Here is a 17,011-nt window from a genome sequence, read left to right as displayed (position 1 = left end):
AACACAAAAGGCAAATAATAACTTCTGCAAAAATAAAACTCTGTGCCCCAAAGAAATGCAACCCTCATATACTACAGGGTTTACTTGTAAATAACACTTACATATTTTAAATAATGTAAAAGCCTGGCACACTCCAGTGCACGGAGTTGCAAAGAATCAGATACAACTCAATGACTGAACAACAACAATGAAACACTGGATATTTATGTCACTACAATTAGATAAAACCTACGGGAAGGCAGGAAAAGGGGACACTGCATGTCTACAGTGGGAGTCTGAGAAAAGGTGAGAAAGATAACTAAAGCCTCATATCCTAGAGTGCATACCAGATAAAGAAAACCTGAAACCCCAAAACTAAAAAGTAATACTTAGAAATGAAATATGAAAGAGTATGCCCCCCAAAAGGGGACTAAAATGATCTAAGTGATTGTTACTATGAACTTGGGGATGGGAAAGGAGTGGAACACAGCTATTTGGATTTATTTCTATAAATCTTGTAGGACAATTTGCCTCTTTAAACCATTTTCATGGGCCTCTTAATAAAAATAAACACTAAATTTTAAAAACCGCAGAATCAATCAGACCTCCCTCTCTGTGACCACCCAGACTTCGTGAATTGAAGTCACCTTCTCACATCCTCCCCTTCCTAGGCTGCACACTGGGTTCCTGGACTCCCTTAAAACCTGCTGAATCTGGAAGATGGTGATAGATGACCCAGAATCTTCCAGTGAAACCTTGGTCTCAAAAAATGGAGAAGATGCACTGGGGATTTAGAAGGCAGAGTCACAGGAAAGAAGTATAAATTACCTCACTGTAAGCTTTGCAGAAATGCTGACATTACTGTTGCCTGTAAGACTTTTGCAGTAAGTTTTAGCCTGATGCCAGATACCAAGGACAAGTGCAAAAAAAGCGTCTGAGTTTCTCTTGAGATTTTCTGGTAAAATACTGGGGCTCCATCTTTAGGCGTGAGCCAACGTCATAACTGACAGAAACTTAGCACCAGGGCCCTATTCTGCTTTCCCTGTATTTGCAGGGAAACTAAGGAGGGTAAGTCGGAGAAAGCGATGGCACCCCACTCCAGTATTCTTGTCTGGAAAATCCCATGGATGGAGGAGCCTGGTGGGCTGCAGTTCATGGGATCATGAAGAATCAATCGGACACTTACTGGGCAACTTCACTTTCACTTTTCACTTTCATGCATTGGAGAAGGAAATGGCAACCCATTCCAGTGTTCTTGCCTGGAGAATCCCAGGGATGGAGGAGCCTGGTGGGCTGCCATCTATGGGGTCACACAGAGTCAGACACGACTGAAGCGACTTAGCAGCAGCAGCAAGGAGGGTAAGTCGGACCTGGAGAAGACCAACATTTACTGACTCATCGCAATCATCCACCATGTGCTTTAACTGAAACAGAAAGAAATAAAAAGGTAAAAGCCCATGACCTCTATGGTTTGTTCTGGATAGAGAGAATAAATTCTTTTCATCACTTCTCTCCCCCTTCTCAGTTCAGTTCAGTTCAGTTCAGTTGCTCAGTCTTGTCCAACTCTTTGTAACCCCATGAACTGCAGTACACCAGGCTTCCCTGTCCATCACCAACTCCCAGAGCTTACTCACACTCACATCCATCAAGTCGGTGAAACCATCCAACCATCTCATCCTCTATTATCCCCTTTTCCTCCCACCTTCAATCCTTCCCAGCATCAGGGTCTTTTCCAGTGAGTCGGTTACTTGCATCAGGTGGCCAAAGGATTGGTGCTTCGGCTTCAGCATCAGCCCTTCCAGTGAATAGTCAGGACTCCTTGCAGTCCAAGGGACTCTCAAGAGTCTTCTCCAACACCACAGTTCAAAAGCGTCAATTCTTTGGCACTCAGCTTTTTTCCACCCCTGCCCCCCACCCCACCCCCCGCCAGCCCTTCTACAAGCTGCTAATAGGAAAAGAGTTGTCCTGGACCCTTTTTTAGAATAAGAGATAAGAGAACTTAGAAAAAAATTTTTTCAAAGCTCCCTCTTGCTTAAAGTGAGTGTATATGATGATGAATGACTCACTAATACAAGTCTTAGCTGTGATCTGAAAGGAGGAAGTTGAAAAAAGTCTAGATAAAGTGCTCTGAAAAACAGTTTTTGTCGCACCACAATCCTCAACCCAGGAGATTGTGGGGTTGAGTCTTTGGAAGTGGGAAAAAGAAGAGACAAGAGAGAATTGCTATACATGGGGTGCTAAATCCCAGGAAATAATGCTATGCTGGGACCTAAGAAGAACCAGGCTGAAAACATTCCATCCTTGGCAATAGCTAAGGAAATTAGAAAGTGACATCAGATAGTTACTTTAATGGATGTCTTTTGTTCTTTGCAGTAACCACTTGCCATTATTTTTAAAAACAAGGTCGTTAAAGGCAAGAACAGCCTTTTAATGGAGTACTTTGTAGAATGGTAAGAATTTTCAGAAATCTTGGGGAGGATGTTGTACTTTTCTTAGTTATATAGAATGGGGTCTTGAGTTAGATTATTTAGATACTCAAGGAAAGCATGACATGATAGAAGGCAGAAGAACTTAGGGAGCTCAAAACGTGGCCTCTTTTAATCATCAGGAAAATGGGAGGTGATGATTATCTTTTTTAACAAGAATGTTCCCCTTTGCTATCTGAATTATCGATAATGTTCCCAAGTCACTTCTCACAGTATACAGTGGTATAAGAGAGAGACCAAATATCTGGTCTGTCCCATTCTAAGGCCCTAATGCGTCCCCATTTCACACATGCAGGAATCCCCAGGTGTTTAATGTTGAGGAGAAGCTTAGCACAAAGGGGTTATTTATTTCATTGAAGGTTAGGAAGCTTTCATGTTTAGATAACAGAAAAATTGAGTTGTTAGTAAATTCTGGAAAAAGTTTGAAAGTCAATAAGACTTTGTGAGAAAAATACAAAATAGAAGAGAACTACATAAGAAGAAAATGTTGTGTTCTTGCTATAAGAACAGAGTAAGCCAAGAATGCATAATCCGATTAAGGAGAATTGAAGTCTCCATAAGACTGTATGTGCACCATTCCTGGTTACCTTGGTAACCCTTTCTTGAGGATCACGATGTTATCATGAGGGAAAAAAAAAAAAAACACGGACAAGTGGTTTAGCAAGCTCCCCCTGGGGAAGGCCTGAGGGGAAGTCTGGGAGTGAAAGAATTAAGCTTAGCACAGAGGTACCCAAGAGGAAGGTCTTGAGTACAACAGACCTTGGTGCCCTCTGCCGATCTGGGCAGAGTCCATGTAAATAATAAACTGTGGCTGCAGGGCTTCTCCAGCACACCACAGGCCACTCTACCTGCAGGAAACTTTGCATTGAGGAGCAGAAGCCCTGGGCAGAGGATGGTGGAGGCTAAAGCCGAGACGGTTGTACCTCCCTTCCTTATCTGCAGACAGGAGGGGCCCATCAGAGCCCAGGCTACCTCCTCCTTTCATCTCAGTTCCTTTAACTGAAAAGTGGGAATGGCAACAGCACCTATCTCAAGGGAATTTTATGAGGCTTAAATGAATTAATACAGAGAAAGCACTTTGAACAAAGTGTGGCACGTGGTAAGATTTCTTGGCATGTTAACTATTGTTTTCACTGTTACTATTCTCTAATGGAGGAAGTTGAAGTAAAACCAAGAGTTGGCACTTCAGTGGCTATCTGAAAATGATATCTATGATGGGAAAGAGAAGAAAGCACACTGGCTGTTAAACAGAAGAATGTCTGGCAGCAGGTCAAGTCCAAAATGCAAAGCTGAATCAGAGCTCCTGGCTTCTAAAGAAGCCACGGTTCTTAAAATAAGAACAATAATTCTTTGAGGTGTGCACCGGTCAACTCCTCAAGGTTATATTCTGTGATAAGGACTCCACATCAAAACAGGCTCAAAGCTCAGGCATGATTGCTTCATTACCAGTTCTTTCAGCTCAGGCCCAGAAATAAAAGGTAGTCTCCATTACAATCAGACTCAGGAGGATGTGCCTTCAGTATCCACGACCTACAAACCTGCAAGAATCACACCCCTTCTCAACTTCTGTCACAGTTGTCAGGGCCATCCCACTAGTCTTAACTCCACCTACCCTCTTGAAACTGATATGGGTTGAAATGCATCCTCTAAAAGGGTATACTGAAATTCTAACCCCTAGTACTTGTGCACGTGACCTTATTCAGAAATAGACTCTTTGCAGTTGTGACCAAGTTAAATATACAAAATAGAAAGAGGATAGGCTAGACACAAATAACCAGGGTGACTTAAATCCTCTTCTTCGCATTCAATTTTTGTTGTTTCTGTGTGTGTTGTACAGAATGATACGTCCCTCATGGAATAATGACTAACCAGAGCTGATCCTCAATAAATACAAGAGAAAAAGAGAGAATTGAGAGAGTTTGGGAAGGAAAGGGGATAAAGAGGAAGAACAAAAGAATAGATTTAAAGAAAAGAAGGTAAAAGAAATAGGAAAGAATAAAGTCTCTCAGTAACTCAGATGCTCTGGTTCTGAGTTGACAATAGTAGGGAAAAGCAAGTCCAAGCTGGAAACACCCACAGAAATATCATGTCTTACATTTCTAAGTGTAAGACACATATTGATTTGATAAAAGACTTCCAGAAGCGGTGAGGAAGCAGGGAACTTACCCTTCATTAAATGGGCACATAGATGTTGTGGTTTCTTAGAAATTATCATTTGTTTTTGTTGTTTAGTCATGTCTGACTCTTTTTGCAACCCCCATGGACTGTAGCCCACCAGGCTCCTCTGTCCAATGGAATTTCTAGGCAAGAATACTGGAGTGGGTTGCCATTTCCTTCTCTAGGGGATCTTCCCAACCCAGGGATCACACCTATGTCTCCTGCTTGGCAGGCAGATTCTTTACCACTGAGCCACCAGAGAAGCTCTCAAGTTACCATTACAAGCTTTCATTTTCTGAATTCAGACCTTATTGAGAATTGATATTGTGTCATCTAGGAAATATCAACTTCACAATGGGTGACATTGGGTTGTAGAACTACAACTTAGATGGGCTGTCATAAAGGAGGCTGTGTATATTTCCCCACACCAAGTCTAGGCTACTACCTTAGCTTTGGTTGTCTGCAAAGCAGCAGGGCCCTTAGGGGAACCTTTAAATGCAATAGGAAAAGGTGCTCTTTCTGATGAAAGTAGCTCCATGGGTGCACAGCTCAGCATATAAAATGAGGGCTGCATTTCAGTCCCCACTGCTCCTCATGGTTGGCCAGGTGCTTTTGTCAGGACACTAACCCATTCAGTTCCTTATTGCTGGCTTCAACCTATCAATCAAGAGAGCCAGGAAAACCACAGGCCTCTACACCTGCCTCTAGAATGCTCCCTGGATACAGATAATCTTACTGTGTTGAAAACAAAGCAAACGGAGTAAACATCACACTAATTAAGCAGGCCAATTGGACTGAAAAAGTGAAAATAGGTGACATATACAGGAATAATGCCCTATAATGGTCCATCAAGTCAAGGGACACCAACGAGTGCAGAGGTGTAAAAAGTTTTGGCCAAGACTCACAACAAGAGATATGCTTTATATTGTGACCCAGCATTACACACACATAAACACACACAAACACACAAACTGAAAATAAAATTTCTCAGAAACTATATTTACAATGTTCTCTATCTTTATATAAAGTAAATCTCAACCTTTACTGATTTCATGACCTTTAATTAGTCACCAACTCGGTGTGAAAAATTCTGAACCAATGGAAGTCAATCTCCTACTCTATCTTTCAGAAACATTATTCTTTTTCCCTTAGGGAGGAGTGAGTGGAGGAAGTAAAGGGAAGAACAGACATCCCCTTCCTAATACTTCACTGCGGGATACAACTCACATTCTAGGAGCCCCAGAAATGTCGGAAGGAAAAGATAGTCTGACCCTGCCCTGGGGCAACACAGACACAATAGTTTGAGTGATGGATGACAGTGAAACGCCAAAGTAGTTTAAAGTGCTTCTTTTCGTCAAAGAAACGTGCTTTTTTCCCTTGAACTGTGACTTGAACCAAAAGTATTTTTTGTTTGGTTTTTCTACAAATACACATACTGGAATGGTTTCAAAGTGTGACCAAATCAATGCATTATCTGAACTGACTCAACTGGAACAAATCAAAACAACAAAACATCCTTTGAGCTGAACGAATATTTTGTTCCCTTCAAGCCTCAATGGATCCTGAGACTGAAGCCTTCTGAAGTGTTGATCTTAGAAGCAGACGGCCCTCAACTCCTGATGCTCTGCCTCCCTGACTTACACCCTACATCTCAGTCAATTTCAGCTACTCTCAGTTCCCCAAAGATCCCTGAAGCTTGATGCCTCCAAGTCTCTGCTCATATAGCCCCTTCTGTTTAGACTGCCCTTCCTTCCTTCTCCTTTTCTATCTGATTGGCACCACTCATCTTTCAAAACTCAAGTTAATGATCACTTCATTCATGTATGCATTCTTTCATTTATTCAACCAATTTTATTGAAGATTCACCATATGCCAGAACCCATATTGGTGACGGAGGAACCCATAGGTGAAAAATACATGATTCCTGTTTTCTAAAAAGCTTACAATCTAGTCAAGAGCAACAGGCACTTATAATGTGAATATAATCATGCAAGCAAGGGTGTACAGAGCACAGAGGGGGAACTTTTAACTCAATATATTGGGCCATGTAAGGCTCCCTGGCAGACCAATGCTTGACACAACTGGAGAGATGAAGAGAGTGGAGATTCTGGGGGGCAGCAATAATGGTGTTAAATATCATTATTCCCAATTTAGAGATGAAGAAATTGAGGCACAGAACAATTAAATACACTTCCCAAGGCACACAGTTATCAATTAACAGAGCTGATATTTGATCTCAATGCACACTAATTCCAAAACATGTCTTAAAATTAGCTGGAATTATCTTTCATTTGCCATAGAAATCCAGACAAGGAAGTGATTCTGGTAGAAATTGAACAAACAGGACAAAGAAAATGAATGGGATAGGTATGGGTTGTAAGCTCCACGGTGAAGCCAAGTCCTAAGGCCTGAGAGGATGACAGAGGGCACAGGAGGTTGGGGTGGGGATGGGGAAAACTCTAGTGTTCAGGACCTGCAATAAAGCAGATCTCTGTCATTAAGTCCCTGTAGAGAATTTACAGCAATGCTACACTGGTTGAGCACTAGTCATTTCAAAGTGAAACCAAGCCAGGTATAAATCTAGTCTCTGACAGTCATTAGAAGTCCGTCCTTGGACAATGCACTTAACCTTTGTGAATTTCTATTTTTACATCTGTACAATGGGGTTAGCAATGTCTACATTATGGGGTGAGATAAGGATTAAATTGAAATTAAGTGTGTAAAGCACCAAGAATGGTTTCTGGGACACAACAAGTGCTAAATTCATATTATTTCTGCTTCCCTTTTGCATCCTTTAGGTCCCCCCTACCCCCACCTTGCCTAGGAGATACGCCTGTTCCATTAACTTCCTCTGCCATGTAGCCCCGTTCTGGTACACGTGATCAGGGAGTGACTGGAAGCAGAGACCATGGAGGGAACCATGCAGAGTTTGTTAGAGTGAAAATGGAAAGAACAGGATCCATCTTAAAGAGATGCCAAGGGAGCCAGGAACCACCCATCCCCTGCAGGAAGGAACCGTTAATTATATCATCAATAATACTTAGCATTGTCCCCATGCTTTTCCAAGCTAATTAATTCCGCTCCAAATCCTGGAAAACAGATGACTGAGTGTGTTGGAAACAAGCTTCTGTTTATAAGTAGGGAAGTGTGTCCTTAGCAGTAACTGGAGAAGGAAAAACTTTCTAGGGTTCAGTTACTTAGGGTGGAGAGAGGACCCTGGGCCCTGGTGGGAATCTTCCCTCCACCCTTAACACCCTCTTCACCCAATGAAACAAAAATGCAAGGCTTACCCAGCCTTTGGATAAAGAACACATTGCTCAGAAACAGCAGATGTTATAAAACTGGCACCATGGCTAGCGGGTAAAAGTTCATCCCCCTCTTCCCCAGAACACAGAATCATCTCATGTGTCAGAGGACAAAACATGTAATTAGCTGGTCTGCTCTACTGCCGGTTTAACTCCATGACTTATTTTACTGACCAGAATCTCGGGGTACCGAAAACCCAACCCGATTCCCTCTCATCACAGGAGTACAGAGTCCAGCGAAAAAGATAAAAGAGGTTGATAAACAGAGAGAAACCTACAATATAAAGAAAATCACTCAGATAAGGGGAGCCCAAAGATCCTGTGTCTGTGTGAGAGGTGCAGAAAGGATTCCTGGAAGAAAATTCACTTGGGCTGTTTGGGAAAATGATTCAGAAATAACAAAACAAAGATGTGGAGAGATTGGTCAAGTGAGAACTAGTTGTAAAGATGCTTAGAGTCAAGAGAAGGCAAAGCACATTCATGGACTTGAATGCAGGTCCGCGCACCTAGAGACTTGGAAACTGCAATGAGACAGTGACTTGTGCCATCACAAAGAGAAGAAAGGCTAGTGGGAAGACAGGCAAACAGAGGAGGAGGGCCCAGAGGAAGGAAAAAAGGTTAAAGGAGGAGAGCGACTGCTTTTGCTTTCAGGGAAGGATCAAATCAGTGGCAAGCTAATAGCTGAAGATCCTGGCTTGAGGCCGGAGGAAGAATTTCTCAGGCATGTCCTTTCAGGAAGCTCACACACATACTACCATGCACTACGCTAGTTACAGGAAGTCTGTGGTTGGTGGACACTCCACCCCTGTCCTGATGGCATAATGATGAATAATAAGACCACTCACTCTCTATACAATCACTCATAGCCAGAGTTTGGGAGCATCTTGGACAGTGTATCCTCCAATCAGTCACGAAGTTTAGATAATTCTATTGCCTAAAGAATCATGTAACAATGAACCCTCTTCTTCATCCTATTATTGCAGAGATATTCCAACCTTCTGACTTTTGTATTAAGGTTCATACTTTCCCATGGCTTCCAGCTAAGCTTTCTTAAATATAAATCTGATTCTGTTATTGTGCTGTTGATATGCCCTCCCTGGTTCCCTTGACACTAGATAACAATAATAATCACTAATGGCAACTTCTTCCTATGCATCAGGCATTGTTCTAAAGGGTTTTGCATACTTTAACTCAATAACTCACAGCAACCATGTAAGATAAGGTGCCATATTGTCCCCATTTATGTTGGTTATTTGTCTGGAAGCTACTTTGTTCCTGCCCTCCTATGACCTCCTTTGTACTCCAGGGCATGTGGAAAGAAGCCTGCAAACTACATTTCCCCAGGCTCACTGGTCAGCTGCCTTCTGGTTGAGTTCTATGCCAGTGGGAGGTACTGAGGAGAGACTGGAAAGCTGGAGAAAGGGAGAAATTTGTTCTTGCATTGTTTTGATTTTCTTTCCGCTCCTACCCCAAGTGGTAGCAGCATTAGCATGTGTGTAGTTTCTGGTCTGCACAGCTACACAGCTACAGGGACCTCCTGATCAGTAAGAGCAATAGCACCTCCATTGAACACCAGCAATACCTGCAGGCTGGGCTCCTGCCAAAGGCTGGTCAGTACTTCCTACTTCTGATTCACTCTCTTCTCCCTTTTACTCCTCTTCCAAAAGATTGCAACTAATTCCATGCATTAAATCCCTCTCTGCTAGAGTTTTCTGTAGTGCATCCTCTTTTCTTAACTGGACCCTGATGTCTACACCATCTAACACATGAGCAAACTGAAGCACAGAGTGGTTAAATAACTTGTCCCAATTACACAGCTAGGAAGCACCAGAAAACACAGATAAAAGGAAAAAAAGATGCTAAATTAAGACAAAGCTCCTTAAGCATGTCAATCAAAGTCCTTCATAATTATTTCCCTTTCTCCATCCATACCTCATAGACCAGTTGGAGAGTGACATCTAGTAGGAAATTGTGCTGTGTTGTCATTGTTGTTAAATGAATGAATGCATGCATGCTAAGTGCAACATACTTGTGTAAAACCCCAGCAGGATCTGTGACTGCAGAAGATGTCTGATAGACCAGTTAGGGGATATATAATAAACAAATGAATAGACAGGCACCAAGCACACAGAAAATCAACCTGAGAAGTGATTCCCTCCATTTATATTCCTTCCTGCCTCCCTCAGTATCAGAGCTTTGCTGCATCTGAGACACTGAATATCCACATGCCTTATACACAGCAAGTATACAGTAGGTGCACATTTGTTAAATGAATGAATGAATCAAGCAAAATTGTGTCCTATCAAACCACAGCTTAATAATGTCAAAAATTCTAGTTTATCAAAATATAAACTTTTCCAGGAGTATGGCACAAAAGAAAACCATTACATTTTCTTACATTTTCCTAAAAACAGAACTAATGTCTGTAACTTAAAAACAAACAAACAAACAAACAAAGTCATAGTTAATCTCAGGGGACATCCTGTATGAAAAAGGAAAAAACAACGAGTCACGGATTCTAACCTCCTATTTATAATCTGGATCCACAAATGATCTGTTGCTAAAAGAGAAGAAAGCCATCAATCTCCCAACTCAGGGAGCAATTTTATATTTTGAATAAAAACAAAATAAACAGCATTAAGAAGGGAAATAAATTAGATATACAGTAATTAGTTTGAAAGAGCTGGATTTTCCTGCCTAACACTCTCTTTGGAACTTAAGCCTCATCCATCAAATCTAAAGTGTATCCGATGACACGGAGATTTTCCATTCCCTTTTCAGAGAAAATTAGTTGATCTGAATAGTAAATTGACAGGACCCAGAAGGGGAGGACGGAGTGATAGGATTATAGTTGAGGTGGGAGTGGATGCTTAATGAAGTTTGGTGAAGCTCTGACTTCTGCACTTTTAACCTCCTGGCCTCTGTGATTCCTTATTCACTAAGATGTTGGGTTTTTTTTCCTGTGAAATCTTAGAAGGTTCAGGATTTTTTAAAAATTGAATTGAAGAGGGACCTTATTCATTTTCTAATCTAGCATCTTAATTTTACAGATTTAGAAAGCTCAGTCAATGGCAGTAACAGACTTGCTTAAATTTGCACAACAAAATCAACTGAAATTCTAGGACCAAAATCCTGGCTACGTATCTCCCTGCTCTTTTCCATAAAGCTCTATAAAGACAAAAGGACCCGAAATCGCAAGATGGGTCCTTCAGTTCACTTCAGTCGCTCAGACATGTCTCTTTGCAACCCCATGGACTGCAGTATGCCAGGCTTCCCTGTCCATCACCAACTCCAGGAGCTTACTCAAACTCACGTCCATCGAGTCAGTGATGCCATCCAAATATCTCATCCTCTGTCGTCCTCTTCTCCTCCCATGTTCAATCCTTCTGAGCATCAGGGTCTTTTCTTTTTTGTTGTTGTTGATAAGAACTTTTTTTTTTTTCACTTTATTTTACTTTACAATACTGTATTGGTTTTGCCATACATTGATATGAATCATGAGTCAGTTCTTCACATCAAGGCATTATTTTTTATTGTATGCAACACTTACTGCATAAGAGTGCCCTTTATGCTGAATATGGCCAAGGTTTGATGTCCTTTCAATCTTCACTCATTGTTTCCTCAACCCTTTTTACTTCCAATTGAAAATCCTCTCCAAATTCCTCTGCACTCATCTGTAACTTATTCTGGGGTCTAATTATTATGTTTTCTCTTCCCATTTTGGAATGTCCTGCTAGAAGAATTTTTCAGCAATGGTTTGGTAACTGATTAGTGGACATACATATAAATATATATAATGCTGTTGTTATTTTAATATAAAATAGAACTACCCAAGCAGTTGCCCTGTATGATTAGAATAACAATATAAGACTTCCCTAGAGGTCCAGTGGCTAAGACTCCGCTCCCAACGCAGGAGGCCCAGGTCTGAGCCCTGGTCAGGGAACTGATCCCACATGCCACAACCAAGAGTTTACATACTGCAAAATCCTGCATGAGGCAATGAAGACCTGGTTCAGCCAAATAAATAAATAATTTTTTAAAAAGAAATTATGCCTGAGTGTTCTGGCTAAATGTATAAACATTGGAGAAAAGGGGGAAGGATCTGGGTGGTCCCATCTTGGCTTCTATCTCTCTGCTTTGTTTTGCATATCAATTTCATTTGTTTTCATTGAGGTTTCGATGTTTCCTTGGGACAAAAGATCCCAAGGGTGATATGTGCCTGTGTTTTGCTCAGTTTCCTCTTTGAATGATTGAAATAAGTCCTTATCTGTGAAGAGTTTCTGAGTGTGGACAAAAGGAGGAACCTAAACAGTTATGGTTAATTATGCTTTGATGTATCACATGTCGTCCTGGGACTTTGTCACCACAGCTCTGAGAGGCGGGGTGAATTCCGCTCATTGGAAACCTGAGGAGCCGAGGCTGGGGAAGGTGCACTGACGGGGTCCAAGCTCTCTCAGGGACATGGCAGTGGGCCTGGAAAGGGACTGAGCGCCCTGAGAACCAGGTCTGACCTCCTGGAGCTCACAGCGTGTGGTTTACCAGCTCGGCTTGGGCTATGGTTTGCATTGTGTTCCCCAACAGATTCATGCTCTGAAGTCCTAACTCCTCAGCATTTCAGAACATAGCCTTACTTGGAGACAGGGTCTTTACAAAGGTAGTCAAGGTAAGCCCAGGTCATCCTGTGACAGGAAAGGAACCCGGCACACCTGCCCTTACCTTTAAAAAGCCAGCTGGAAGCCGCGGACTCCCATGCCCACTGTGAACCACCGCCTGCCATCTATGGGGCAGCAGAAAGAGGCAGCAACAGCTCCACCTCTAAAACTCAGAAAACATGGGAAATAATTCCACCTCAGCAGCCAGGAGGGAGGGGAAGGGCGGATGGCAGTTTAACAGCTAAATAAGGTCCATCTAGTCAAGGCTATGGTTTTTCCAGTAGTCGTGTATGGATGTGAGAGTTGGACTGTGAAGAAAGCTGAGCACCAAAGAATTGATGCTTTTGAACTGTGGTGTTGGAGAAGACTCTTGAGAGTCCCTTGGACTGCAAGGAGATCCAACCAGTCCATTCTAAAGGAGATCAATCCTGGGTGTCCTTTGGAAGGACTGATGCTGAAGCTGAAACTCCAATACTTTGGCCGCCTCATGTGAAGAGTTGACTCATTGGAAAAGACTCTGATGCTGGGAGGGATTGGGGGCAGGAGGAGAAGGGGATGACAGAGGATGAGATGGCTGGATGGCATCACTGACTCGATGGACGTGAGTCTGAGTGAACTCCGGGAGTTGGTGGTGGACAGGGAGGCCTGGCGTGCTGCGATTCATGGGGTCGCAAAGAGTCGGACACGACAGAGCGACTGAACTGAATTGAACTGAACGGTCAGCAGGCAAGACCTACATCTCGCGAGATTGCCCTTTAGTTAGTTTTGTTTTTCAGAGTTCATTTTTCACTATTTATTTATTTATATGGCTGAACTGGGTCTTAGGGCACACAGGGTCTTCCTTGTGGCATGTGGTATCTTTAGTTGTAGCATATGGGAATAAGACAAGAGTTCCTTGGACTGCAAGGAAATCAAACCAGTAAATCCTAAAGGAAATCAACCTTGAGTATTCATTGGAAGGACTGTTGCTGAAGCTGCAATATTTTGACCACCTGATGATAGGAGCTGACGCTTTGGAGAAGACACTGATGCTGGGAAAGATTGAGGGCAGGAGGAGAAGGGGACAGAGGATGAGATGGTTAGATAGCATCACCGACTAAATGGACACGAATTGGAGCAAATTCTGGGAGCTAGTGGAAGACAGAGAAACCTGATATGCTGTAGTAATGGGGTCACAAAGAGTCAGACATGACTGAGCGACTGAATGATAACAACCATGGAATCTAGTTCTCATACCAAGGTTCAAACTGGGTTCCCTGCATTGGAGGTACAGAGGCTTAGCCACCAGGGAAGTCCCAGAGTTGACATTATTTAAGCTTCTTCTACTGTTTGAATGCAAGGAAAACTCTCAGGTTCTATGATAAAAGGAACTGAGAGTGAAAAATCTATTTCTGTCCTCCAAGAGCACACAGTCTTAGGGAGGAAACAGGAGTGCAAACAAATAATTATAGCCCTCTGTCATCATTTAATGGCAGTATTTTCTAAGGTCATTGGGACACAGGGAAAGTGGCTTTAGAGTGGCTTGGGAGTCAGGAGAGGGCTTCACAATGTGGGACACTTTTGTTACTGCTTCTGTAGAGAATAGAAGGGGGAATAGAGTGTTGGCTAGCTAGTGAAGAGGGAAGGGGTGTTCCTGGCTAAGGGACCATAGGCAAAGGTGCTAGAATTGTCAGAGAGATGAATCTAAGAGTGAGTGAGTCCAAGCAGTGTGGTATAGATGTGTGAGGATGCAAAGGGAAAATGGCAAGAGATGAGACTGGAGACTCAGCAGCTATGAAAACCTTGTGTAATAGGGAAGAACAAAGCTGTCTCCATTAGATCTGTTCCTTTTTCACTTTAATCTTTGTGCTCTGTTGCCTGTGCTTATTCACATTGCCTCTGACCTTTAAGAGTCCATTCATAGAGAAATACAGAGTTGCAGAACAGAGAATAACACTTATCTTGTTAGAGGTTTATAGGAACATTGGGGCCTGACATACTGGATAGCTAAAGAACAAAAGATTCTGATAGCCAGAAGTTTGCAACAACTAACTACACCCTTCCCTCACCTTGCCTTTAAGACTTTGCTTTGAGGAAATCCTTTGAGGAATTTGGGCTTTTTTTTTTTTTTCCCCACAAGCCACTCATCTCCTTGCATAGTTCTGAAATTAACCTTTCTCTGCTCCAAATTCCAACATTTTGGAATTGTTTGGCCTCACTGTGCACTGGGCACATGAACTTACATTCAGTAACAATTCTGATTGTCTTTAATCCAATAAGACTGCTGTCCTTATATAAAGGGGAAACTTGGACACAGGTAAGTACAGACGGAAGAACGTGTGAAGACACAGGAAGAACACCATGTAAACATGAAGAATATCCACAAGCCAAGGAGAGAGGACTAGAACAGATCCTTCCCTCACAGCCCTCACAAGGAACCAACTCTGCTGACACCTTGATATTGGAGTTCCGAGTTCCAGAACTGTGAGATAATAAATTTCTATTTAAGCCACCCAATCAGTGGTACTTTGTGATGGCAACCATAGCAGATGAATACAAGTGGTCACCAATTAAGCACACGAGATGTCAGTTTTGATGGTGGAAAGAGTGTTCTTAAGACTGCAGGAAAATTTGGGGCCACCATATGGAAACAGAAGGCTTTGAAGAGTGGAATGGAAGAAAGAGAAGAAATGTCCAATAGAATAGAGGCCCCACAAAGCCCTGCTATCTTTATACCCATGTTCCCCTTGGCAGCCCTGCTATCAGCAATAAATCCACAAGCCAAATTATTCAGAATCATGTGTACTGGGGCCAGAAATGCATTATTTAATTTTTTGCAGCAGATGTACCTTTTTAATTTGGTTTTGTTTTAGGCTAAAATTACAATATTAAATTTTAATATTCAAACATTAGCATGAGTTTGTGTTCCCTAAACGTCCACCCACCTCTTTCCTACAGCATGTGCAGAATGGCAATAGGGAAAGGCCAGATGCAGAGAGCTGGAAAGAGAGCCAGGCTAGGGCTGCTTATCCTTCCCTGCTCCAGACTGGTCATATGACCTTAACACATCTCTTCACCCCTCTGGGGCTCAGTGACTTCCTCTACAAAACGATGATGACCTAGGTGTTCTTTAAGATTTCCCCAGTTCAAAGTATTCACAAGTCTGTGCATATCTAGAGGTTGCTGCTGCTGCTGCTAAGTCGCTTCAGTCGTGTCCGACTCTGTGTGACCCCAGAGACGGCAGCCCACCAGGCTCCCCCGTCCCTGGGATGCTCCAGGCAAGAACACTGGAGTGGGTTGCCATTTCCTTTTCCAATGCGTGAAAGTGAAAAGTGAGAGTGAAGTCGCTCAGTCGTGTCCGACTCTTCGTGACCCGCTGGACTGCAGCCCGCCAGGCTCCTCCGTCCATGGGATTTTCCAGGCAAGAGTGCTGGAGTGGGGTGCCGTCGCCTTCTAGAGGCTAAAGGGAGCCGAATAGAGATTAACCACAGATGACTGTAGGAATTGACCTTCTGTCTGTCCACTGTCGTTGTCAGAGCGAGGATGGGGCTTGGAAGTCATGTGCCTCCAAGTGTTAGGTGTGCAACCCAATTAGGTTCTCTACAGTCCTTTAGAGACCCTCAACAAAGAAAGATGTGTAGTGCCTGTCCCTTACCCTCTTCTGTAAATGATAAGGCGTAAAAATTGCATGTATGCTAAAGATAAAAGATTTTCTGCTTATAAAAAATATTTGATTATTCACTGAAGCTTCTGTGATTCTGTAGGTCTGACTCTTGCGTATGTGTGTGCCTGTGCCTCAGTTTCCCTAGTACCCCAAGCAAGTTTTCTGCCTTTCTTTGGTGTAATTAAGCCTTGAGAAGTGGGTGCTTCAGGACTCCTTTGTATTGTCTATGCTAAGGGTGGCCTATTCATTTCTATTATTGGTAAGAGTATAATTTGGTGTTGCTTTCCTTAGTACCTAGATCTTCTCTACAGCACTCAGCCCTAATTGAAAGTCTTTCTGCTACAACTGATAGCATCACCCTAATCCACTCAAAAGGAACATTCACCTAAGAGGAATTCTTTGCCAAAACTTGGAAAGAAATTGGGTAAGTTGACTTACATCTCTCCAGGCCCTCTCTCCCCCCACCCCCCGCCCCCCACCCCCACCCCCGCCTCAGTTTTTTTACCTTTATTTTATTTTTTTTAATTGGGATATGATTGCTTTACAATGCTGTTAGTTTCAGGTTTATAGCAAAGTGAATCTTTTCTTTCTAATTGTATTTATTTATTACTTTCAGCTGTGCTGGGTCTTCCTTCCTGCGCAGGCTTTTCTCTAGCTGCAGTACGTGGGGGTTGCTCTCTAGCTGTGCTGTGCAGGTTTCCCACTGTGGTGGCTACTGAGCACAGCTCAGTAGTTGTGGCACATAGGCTCAGTTGCCCTGCAGCATGTGGGATCTTCCCAGAACAGGGA

This window comes from Oryx dammah, unplaced genomic scaffold, assembly GCF_014754425.2.
Source record: "Oryx dammah isolate SB20612 unplaced genomic scaffold, SCBI_Odam_1.1 HiC_scaffold_19, whole genome shotgun sequence".
In the NCBI taxonomy this organism is placed as follows: Eukaryota; Metazoa; Chordata; class Mammalia; order Artiodactyla; family Bovidae; genus Oryx; species Oryx dammah.
Note: the sequence above shows the minus strand (reverse complement) of the source record.